Source organism: Podarcis filfolensis (assembly GCF_964270895.1).
Source record: "Podarcis filfolensis genome assembly, chromosome: 8".
NCBI classification, from domain to species: Eukaryota; Metazoa; Chordata; class Lepidosauria; order Squamata; family Lacertidae; genus Podarcis; species Podarcis filfolensis.
Window position 1 is genome coordinate 84,672,110 of NC_139611.1, and position 10,415 is coordinate 84,682,524.

Here is a 10,415-nt window from a genome sequence, read left to right on the forward strand (position 1 = left end):
ACTTTGCCTCTGTGAGTGCCTTTTTGGCAGGCATTATTCAGCTGGAGAACTGCCCTGCGAAGTTTGGAAGAGTGCGGTTTTCGAACGATGACTGTCTTTTGGTTCTCTAATTGCTTCAGAAAGTGCGAATTATGTACATTTGCCTTTAAATGTAAACTGAATCGAGTTCCCCCCGCCATCTTGAGTTCCCACCACGTAGTGCTATCTCAGTGTATTGGGCTTTCAAAATGGCCGAAACTTGAGGATCCACTTATTGGAGTTGGGCTAACTGATTATTTATCTAGCTGCCCCTCCAGACTTTGATCTGATGGTGTGGTGAAATTTTCCTTCAGTTTGGCTCAAAAGGAAAAGAGACCCACGCCTGTCTATTTGCTTATTGAAAAATATATATTCCATACTTCAGTTTTAGTATTTTTTAAACTAACTAACTAACTAACTAACTAACTAACTAACTAACTAACTAACCAACTAACTAACTAACAGGTGCCTGTCTTTTGTTGGCTTTCAATAGTATAATTGCATGGCTTAGGGCTTCTCTCTGTACCTCAAGGTTTTCCTGGGAAGAACTGGGGTATTTTTGCCTCTCCCCACTGATATCACTAGAGGTTGGAAAGATAACCGAGAGGCCCCATTCCTCGATGGAATGCTGGAGCTGGGACAAAGGCCCCAGGCCCTGCATACGTGTTTCTTCTAGGGATGTTGGGATCAGGGGGAAACACATTTCCTATGCCTCCCAGTGTCCTGGGATGTGCTACACACCCAGAGCGCCAGAGCACTATCCAGGATCTCACCTAGAGCTGTCAGCCATCCCCAGAAAAATGGGATTGTTCCGTTTTTGGACAAAAGTGTCCCCTGTCCCATTTGAATGTCAAACGAGAAGCCTTTCCCTGCTGTATTTGAGCTCGGCCGGCCCCAAATTGCGGTTGCATTGCCGTTGGTGGATCCAACAAGGAGCCCGGCCTGACTCAAGCAACAATAGAGAGAAGGGGGAAGGGACAGCTTCCTCTCCCTCTCCTTCCTTCCCTCTCGCTGGTGCTCCTCCACAGCCACCACCCGGCAGTCTAGCATGGGGAGGGTCAACTGCCACTTGGCCACCTCCGCCACGCTGTCCTGACCTCCCCCTCCATCTACCCCTAGACCCTGCCCAGCGCAGTCTTTAGCATATGTGCCGCTGGGGTGCAAAGATCCGCCCAGCGCCCCCAAATTTAGTTTAGCCCCCAAATTAACTTTCATTATGCTTATGTCAGGGACGTGGGTGGCGCTGTGGGTTAAACCACAGAGCCTAGGACTTGCCGATCAGAAGGCCGGCGGTTCGAATCCCCGCGACGGGGTGAGCTCCCGTTGCTCAGTCCTTGCTCCTGCCAACCTAGCAGTTCGAAAGCACGTCTAAGTGCAAGTAGATAAATAGGTACCACTCCGGCGGGAAGGTAAACAGCATTTCCGTGCGCTGCTGTGGTTCGCCAGAAGCGGCTTAGTCATGCTGGCCACATGACCCGGAAGCTGTACGCCGGCTCCCTCGGCCAATAAAGCGAGATGAGCGCCGCAACCCCAGAGTCGGCCACAACTGGACCTAATGGTCAGGGGTCCCTTTACCTTTATGCTTATGTCAGACACCACGCTTACGCCTAATCTCTTGTTTACAAAAGAAGGGAGGAAAAAGAAACAAACTTTTTTATTTGCTCATTTATTTACAATACACTTATACAACACCACCACGCTTAAACTTATAAGTATTGTTTAGGCACCTATTTAGGAGAAACATCAGTCGTGTCTAAGGTGCCACTGACCCCGCTGCCGCGTAACAGCGCAGCTCAATACAATACGTAACATAATATTTTGATGTAACAGTTAATTTCGTGCGCACGGCGCCATTGAGAATGACAAGTTCCGTCGTTGAGTCATGCGCCGCCGTTGTGAATGACAAGCGCCGCCGCTAGCGCACCACGTCTTTGGTAAATGAGCGCACAAAGTCGAAAGTCCTTTAGTGAAACAGTAGATATACATTTCAGTAATACCTAGGTATATATGTATTTTGTTTTTCTAGCTTGATCAAAATTATTTATTATTTCACAACACGTAGATAGTTAAGAGTTTAGGTGGCTTCAGCGGCGGGTGCCTGGCGCCCCCTAGAATTCGGCACTCAGGTGCCCCACACCCCTGACCCTGCCCATCTATGAGCATCAAGGGGAAGACCGGGGCCAGAGTGGTGAAGAAGGCAGGAGTTTGAATGTGAGGAACGCCCCTCCACAAAGGGGCGTTTCGTGTCATTATAGTGTGTGTGTATATCTCCCAGTTGCCACCCCGACCTGTTATTTAGTTTGCCCAACCTGTCCAATGTTTCACCTGACCAAAGGCGCCAACCCTAATTTCACCCCTACAGCAATTGTGATGACAGCAAATTGAATACTTTCTGCTGTCACCCCCACCCCACCAAGGCAAAAGCTTGAAATTGTGATCTGCTCTGTAATCTTTCGATGAAGGGCGGTATACAAATTTAGTAAATAAATAAATGAAATAAGGCAGCTACCTCTTTCCTACATTTCAGAATTTGTTGCCTCCTGTCACTTAAAGAGTAGAGAAGCGGGTGGCGCTGTGGGTTAAACCACTGAGCCTCTTGGGTTTGCTGATTGGAAGGTCAGCGGTTTGAATCCCCGTGAGGGAGTGAGCTCCCGTTGCTTGGTCCCAGCTCCTGCCCACCTAGCAGTTCGAAAGCATGTCAAAGTGCAAGTAGATAAATAGGTACCACTCCGGCAGGAAGGTAAACGGCGTTTCCGTGCGCTGCTCTGGTTCGCCAGAAGCGGTTTAGTCATGCTGGCCACATGACCCGGAAGCTGTATGCCTGCTCCCTCGGCCAATAAAGCAAGATGAGGACCGCAACGCCAGAGTCGGCCACGACTGGACCTGATGGTCAGGGGTCCCTTTACCTTTACCTTATCACTTAAAGTGCAGCTACCTCCAACCTTTGAAAAATATGTAGACCCTGAATGAAAAGTCCTGACCCCCCAATAGTTTTAGCCAAGTCACACCTCCCCATAGTATGTTAAAAACAGTAGCTAAGGGAGCCGTTACAGAAGGTAAGGGGATTCAAGGCCCTTCTGTAATGTGACCACTATACACTACAAAAAGCTTACCCCTCCACATTCAAACTGACTTAACATTCCCCCACCCCTCTGCCGCCAAAGCACAGCAATCTACTCAACCTCCTTACGTGGTCCATCTTGCCTTTATATGACCAAAAATTTGTCTCTTCTCTTTTCCCCTCCTCTTCCCCTCCTCCCACTTCGCCTCCCTCTCCCACTTCCCAGAACTTGAAGGTCAAAAGCAATATGGGACCCCAGCCACATTTTTCTCCACTATGGCATGGAGTGACCTTCAGCCACGCCGGAGTTCCCCTTTTGTTCCATTAAACGGCATAATTAAGAATTATGGCAGAGCAGGCGTCTCCGTTTCCAGGAAAGTGGCATCATTCTCCTCAAAAATGCAGCCAAGAGAGCAGCCGTATTTTTTGGGACCTTTCCACCGCCTGCCTCCACTCGCAAGCACAATAAACGTCACTGGTATGACAGGTCCTGCTGAAGGGCCGTAGATCAAAGACTGCCGCCCCGATCCTGCTGTAGCTACACATTGTGATGGCGACTAGGCGCACTGCATGAGGCGGGATGTGCAAATGGAGGCATGTGCAACCATGAGTACGTGTGACCTCCAGGATCAGAGATGCAATGCTTCTGAGGACCAGTTGCTGGAAATTAATGAGTGGGAGAGCTCTCTTGTGCTCATCTCCTGCTCCTGGCCTTCCCAGAGGACATTGTTTGGGTAACAGAATGCTGCCTATACGGCCTAGGACCCTCGTACCTACGGGACCCCCTCTCCTGGTATGTCCCACAGAGGAACTTACGGTCTTCAAACAAAAACATATTGGAGGTCCTGGGCCACAGGGAGGTTAGGCTGGCCTCAACCAGAGCCAGGGCTTTTTCAGCTGTGGCCCCAATCTGGTGGAACACTCTGTCACAAGAGACCAGGGCCCTGCGGGACTTGACATCTTTCCGCAGGGCCTGCAAGACAGAGCTGTTCCACCAGGCCTTTGGCCAGGGCACAGCCTGACTCCCTCCTTTGGCAATCCTCACAGAACTCTAGCCCAATGGTTGCCATCAATTTGATTTGAATTAATTTTATAATGAAATGATTTTAGAATGTTGTATTATTTTATTGTTGTTAGCCACCCTGAGCCCAGCTTCGGCTGGGGAGGGCAGGATATAAATAAAAATCATCATCATCATTATTATTATTATTATTATTATTATTATTATTATTATTAGTGTTGGGAACCTCTGTCCCTCCAGATGTTGCCAAGCAACTCCCACCAGCCCTACAAGCATGGCCAAAAGGTGTTGGGAGTTGTAGTTCAGCAATATCCGGGGGGACAGAGGTTCCACGCACCCTGCTGCCGTAGATGGGTCCTTGGTGTGATCAAGGAAGGATCACCTTAGGTTCTTAGAATCATAGAGTTGGAAGGGACTCCAATGGTCATCTAGTCCAACCCCCTCAGCTAAAGCATCCATGACAGGTGGCCATCCAACCTCTGCTCAAAAACCTCCAAGAAAGGAGAGTCCACCCCCCCCCCCGAGAGGGAGACTGTTTCCCTGTCAAAGGGCTCTTACCGCCAGAAAATTCTTCCTGATGTTTTGTCGGAATCTCCTTTCTTGTAACTTGAAGCCATTGGTTCGAGTCCTGCCCTCCAGAGCAGGAGAAAACAAGCTTGCTCTATCTTCTTATTCAATTAATTTTTCATTTTGTTGCATTTATGCCCTGCCTTCCTTCCATTGTGGACCTCAAAGCAACAGGCATCTGCAGAGAGTCTTAGAGAGGCCTTGAGAGTTTTTCCTGATCTCGACTGATAACATCCAGATGAACATTTGGGTGCACATTTGAATGCACATAAAAAAGCAACTCTCTCAAATGAATGCGATGGAGACAGCGATGGCCTGTCTCCAACCTAGCTAGCTTTAAAGGAGAAGTAGACAAATTCATTTTTGAATTATGGTGCTGGAGGAGACTCTTGAGAGTCCCATGGACTGCAAGAAGATCAAACCTCTCCATTCTGAAGGAAATCAGCCCTGAGTGCTCACTGGAAGGACAGATCGTGAAGCTGAGGCTCCAATACTTTGGCCACCTCATGAGAAGAGAAGACTCCCTGGAAAAGACCCTGATGTTGGGAAAGATGGAGGGCACAAGGAGAAGGGGACGACAGAGGACGAGATGGTTGGACAGTGTTCTCGAAGCTACTAGCATGAGTTTGACCAACTGCAGGAGGCAGTGGAAGACAGGAGTGCCTGGCATGCTCTGGTCCTAGGGGTCACGAAGAGTCGGACACGACTAAATGACTGAACAACATGCAGACAGTGGAGATAGAGAGAGAGGTTTTGCTGTCCCTCTCCTAACACTAGAACTTATGGATAGCTGGCGAAGCTGAATGTTGGAAGATTCAGAACAAAGTCCTCCTCCCCACAGTTAAACTGCCTCACCCGGGAAGTAGTAATGCCATCAACTTGGATGGCTTTAAAAGAGGATGAGACAAATTAATGGTGGTTAAATCTATCACTGGCTACTAGCCATGACGGCTGTGTTCTGCCTCCAATGTGGAAGACCTCTGAATGTCCGACTGGGGAGAACTGGCATTGCACTCGGGTCCCGTTGGCTGGCTCCCCACAGGGGCATCGGATTGGCCACTGTGAGAACAGGATGCTAGACTAGATCGGCCTTTGGCTTGAACCATTTGCAGGGCTCTTCTTATGTTTATATGGATTTGGAGACGACTAAGATCACATACAAGGGACGCGGGTGGTGCTGTGGGCTAAACCACAGAGCCTAGGACTTGCCGACCAGAATGTCAGCGGTTCGAATCCCCGTGACGGGGTGACCTCCCATTGCTCGGTCCCTGCTCCTGCCCACCTAGCAGTTCGAAAGCACGTCAAAGTGCAAGTAGATAAATAGATACCGTTCTGGCAGGAAGGTAAACGGCGTTTCTGTGCGCTGCTCTGGTTCGCCAGAAGTGGCTTAGTCATGCTGGTCACGCGACCCGGAAGCTGTACGCCGGCTCCCTCCACCAGTAAAGCAAGATGAGCGCCGCAACCCCAGAGTCAGCCACGACTGGACCTAATGGTCAGGGGTCCTTTTACCTTTACCTAAGATCACATACAGGTAAATTCATCAGACTAGGCCTCAGCCGCAGGCAGCAGGTTTCCCCAAAGTCCCAGTTTCACAAATTCCACTTTTACTTATGCCCCTGGAAACAGCTGCTTGACTACTACCATCTAGCTTGCTTGGGACTGCAAGGGAAGTGGCCAGCGACACATTGCCAAAGATTTATTTCAGTAGAAAGGAGTTCAGGGTATCTATCTATCCTATCTATCTATCTATCTATCTATCTATCTATCATCTATATCTATCTATCTATCTATCTATCTATCTATCTATCTATCTATCTATATCTATCATCTATCTATCTATCATCTATCTGTCTGTCTATCTATAAAGATTTATATACTGCTTAATAAAAGAAATCCATCTAAGTGGTTTACATTAAGCAATATAAAATATTAACAAGAAAATACTGATAGCATTAAATACAAGTAAGACATAATACCATAGCTGCCAACTCTTCCCTTTTCTTGCGAGGAATCCTATTCGGAATAGGGGGATTTCCCTTAAAAAAAGGGAAACATTGACAGCTATGCATAATACAGGTACGAAGACAAGTGGATAGCTCGGTTGGTTAGGGCGTGGTGCTGATAATGCCAAGGTTGCAGGTTCTATCCTCGGGTGGGACAGCTGCATATTCCTGCATTGCAGAAGGTTGGACTAGATGGTCCCTTCCAACTCTACGATTCTATGATCTGAGTCAGGCATAATCCAATTTATCAAAATACAGATAAAATCAATGGTTTTAAAAAACAAATATGCCTGAAACAGTTGTGTGTCTGGTGTCGGCTTGTCTAAGGACAAAGCTTCTTAGCATGGGTTGGAATGGGTTTACCAGCTGATCGGTAAATAGACTGTGCCTGTGCCTTTCACTGCAGCTTGGCCCCAAAAACTTTTCATGGCGTAGAGATGAGCTTGGTAGCGTACTAACATCTGCAGGTCAAAGTGCCATGTGGGGCGTAGGATCAGGGTCCCGTCAAAATGCTGGCAACCCCACGTCCAACTAAGTGCTCTTGAAACATCTATGTAAATTCAGTTGCTAATTCCCTCCCCCCACAAAAAAAATCTCCTCCCACCCCCAAGATGTCACAATTTCACCAGGTCATAAATACCTGGGCGAGGTGGGGGCTTCCCTATCAAACCCATAAGCACAAAAGAAGCGTAAATTTAGTGAGGTTGCTAGCAAAGGGGGTGTGGGGCTGGGAAAGCAAGCAAAGAGAAAACAAATTAAATCTGAATAAAAATATGATTAGCGCCGGGGATGGGTGGATGACAAATTAGAGCTCTAAACTTTGCAATATAAAGCTATTTCCCATGATAAATGTGCCCAGACAGTAATCAATGGCTTTAATCCATACGATGGGAAATAGCGTCCTAGAGTCTTGATTTGGAGTTTGGAGAAGGGTGGCGGTTTTCCCAAAGACAAATGTTTTCTCCATTGACCAGCCCAGGCTGGAACGGGTGGCGAACGGAATTTAATTACCAGGTACCCTCACAGCGCGATTCATTCTTCCCTCGGAATGAAACTTCATTGGCAAGATGGATGGCTCTTGCTGATGGGTGCCGAGTGCAGTTCAATCTTAGCCAGATTTATGGCCTGTAGAAATTTCACTAGATTTGTTTTGTTAAAAAAAAAGAGAGAGGGGGGAGTAGGAGTGTGTGTGTGTGTGTGTGTGTTGGGGACTGCAGCAGGCACAAGATTTCACTCTCATAACTGATGGATTGCTGCCTATCCCAAGTGTGATAATCTAAGGGCAGAATTTAAGGCTCTGAACTTCCATAATCTGCTCTGGGATTGAAACTGGGACTAATGGTCAAAAACCCACCACCTATTTCCTTTACATCTTAAGAAGTATCTTAAAGCATCTTAAAAAGCAGAGATATCACCTTGCCAACAAAGGTCCGTATAGTTAAAGCCATGGTTTTCCCAGTAGTGATGTATGGAAGTGAGAGCTGGACCATAAAGAAGGCTGGTCGCCGAAGAATGGATGCTTTTGAATTATGGTGCTGGAGGAGACTCTTGAGAGGCCCATGGACTGCAAGAAGATCAAACCTCTCCATTCTGAAGGAAATCAGCCCTGAGTGCTCACTGGAAGGACAGATCCTGAAGCTGAGGCTCCAATACTTTGGCCACCTCATGAGAAGAGAAGACTCCCTGGAAAAGACCCTGATGTTGGGAAAGATGGAGGGCCCAAGGAGAAGGGGACGACAGAGGACGAGATGGTTGGATGGTGTTCTCGAAGCTACCAGCATGAGTTTGACCAAACTGCGGGAGGCAGTGGAAGACAGGAGTGCCTGGCGTGCTCTGGTCCATGGGGTCACGAAGAGTCGGACATGACTAAACGACTCAACAACAACAACAATATTTCCTTTACATCACCCTTCACCATCCAGATGTTTTTGACTACAACTCCCATCGGCAGAGGACATATTTTGCTGCGTGTGGACCACAAACAGCATTCCGGGTAGGCCTTGAGCCCAAAAAATTATGGTCGTACGACCTAAAGGGCCGGAGGAAACAACTGCAGAACTTCCAGAACAGAAATACAGGTAGCCTAAAATGTTTAAAGTTCTCTGATGGTGTTACAATTGGGTGAGCAGCTGGGTTGCATCTGCATGCATCTCTCCTATTATATCTCCACAAGCAAAAGAGAGTAAAGGCTTACTTCTCCAAAAAAATGGCAAAAGTCCAGGGAGGGACGTAGAATATTGCCAAGGGAGCCAGATCCTTAGCTCCACACCTCCATAACTATAGCCCTGGTTCCAGACTGGAAATGATCCTTATATATAGGAATTTCTGACTGTCAATCGATCTGGCTGCAGTCTTGAGGACAGAGATGGAGAGGGCTCCTCACTTAGGAATTCCTGACCTGGAAATGTAGCAATGATTGGAAATTTGTTGACGGATATTGCTGCTTCTGGTCTCATAGAAGTGATCTTTACTTGCCATAGGTGACCAGGGAAATACTGCAGGATCTGATTTCTTTCCGCAGGGCCTGTAAGACAAGAGTTGTTCCGCCTGGCCTTTGGCTTGGAATCAACTTGATCCCCTTCCCCTCTTTCCTCTTTCCTCTTTCCTTTCACCTTCTGTGATGGAACTCCTTTTTGGGGACTTCCCTGGCTTTTTTTCTGGCCACATGGGACCAGTCTGGATAGTTGGCCTTGGTGAAGATTTGACGTTTTCATCCCCAAAAAAGTTTTTGATTTGAGTTTCTACTGAAATGAGGCTGCATTTTAATGTTGTTTTTAAGTTGCATTTCAATCAATTGTTTTTATACCTGGAGTTAGCCGTCCTGAGCCCGGTCTTGGCTGGGGAGGGCGGGGTATAAATAAATTTTTATTATTATTATTACTTACATGGATCTGCATTTGGGACCTTACCTTTGCATGTTAATGAATTCAGAAGAAGAGTCACTCTTATCCATGGTTTCTTGCACAGATTATGCTTCACCCATGTGTTGCAAATATAGATGCTCGCACTTTGCGCCGTCCTGGTGGAACATATGATAGGCTGAAGCTCAACAAGTGCTTAAGGTTAACTCATTAGCCTCCAGTGGGTGTGCATCTCCCACATAGCAGGTACAGTGGTACCTCGGGTTAAGTACTTAATTCGTTCCGGAGGTCCGTTCTTAACCCGAAACTGTTCTTAACCTGAAGCACCACTTTAGCTAATGGGGCCTCCTGCTGCTGCCGCACCGCCGGAGCATGATTTCTGTTCTCATCCTGAAGCAAAGTTCTTAACCCGAGGTACTATTTCTGGGTTAGCGGAGTCTGTAACCTGAAGCGTCTGTAACCCGAGGTACCACTGTACTGCAAGAGAGTGAGGCCTATGGCATCAGCATAGCAAGAAAGGAGATTCTGACTGAACACAGGCAGGAAGAAGAAGAAGAAGAAGAAGAAGAAGAAGAAGAAGAAGAGGAGGAGGAGGAGGAGGAGGAGGAGGAGGAGTTTGGATTTGATATCCCGCCTTTCACTCCCTTTAAGGAGTCTCAAAGCGGCTAACATTCTCCTTTCCCTTCCTCCCCCACAACAAACACTCTGTGAGGTGAGTGGGGCTGAGAGACTTTAAAGAAGTGTGACTGGCCCGAGGTCACCCAGCAGCTGCAGGTGGAGGACCAGAGACGCGAACCCGGTTCCCCAGATTACGAGACCACCACTCTTAACCACTACACCACGCTGGCGTTTGAACGTGGAACAGACTCCCTCGCGAGGTTGTG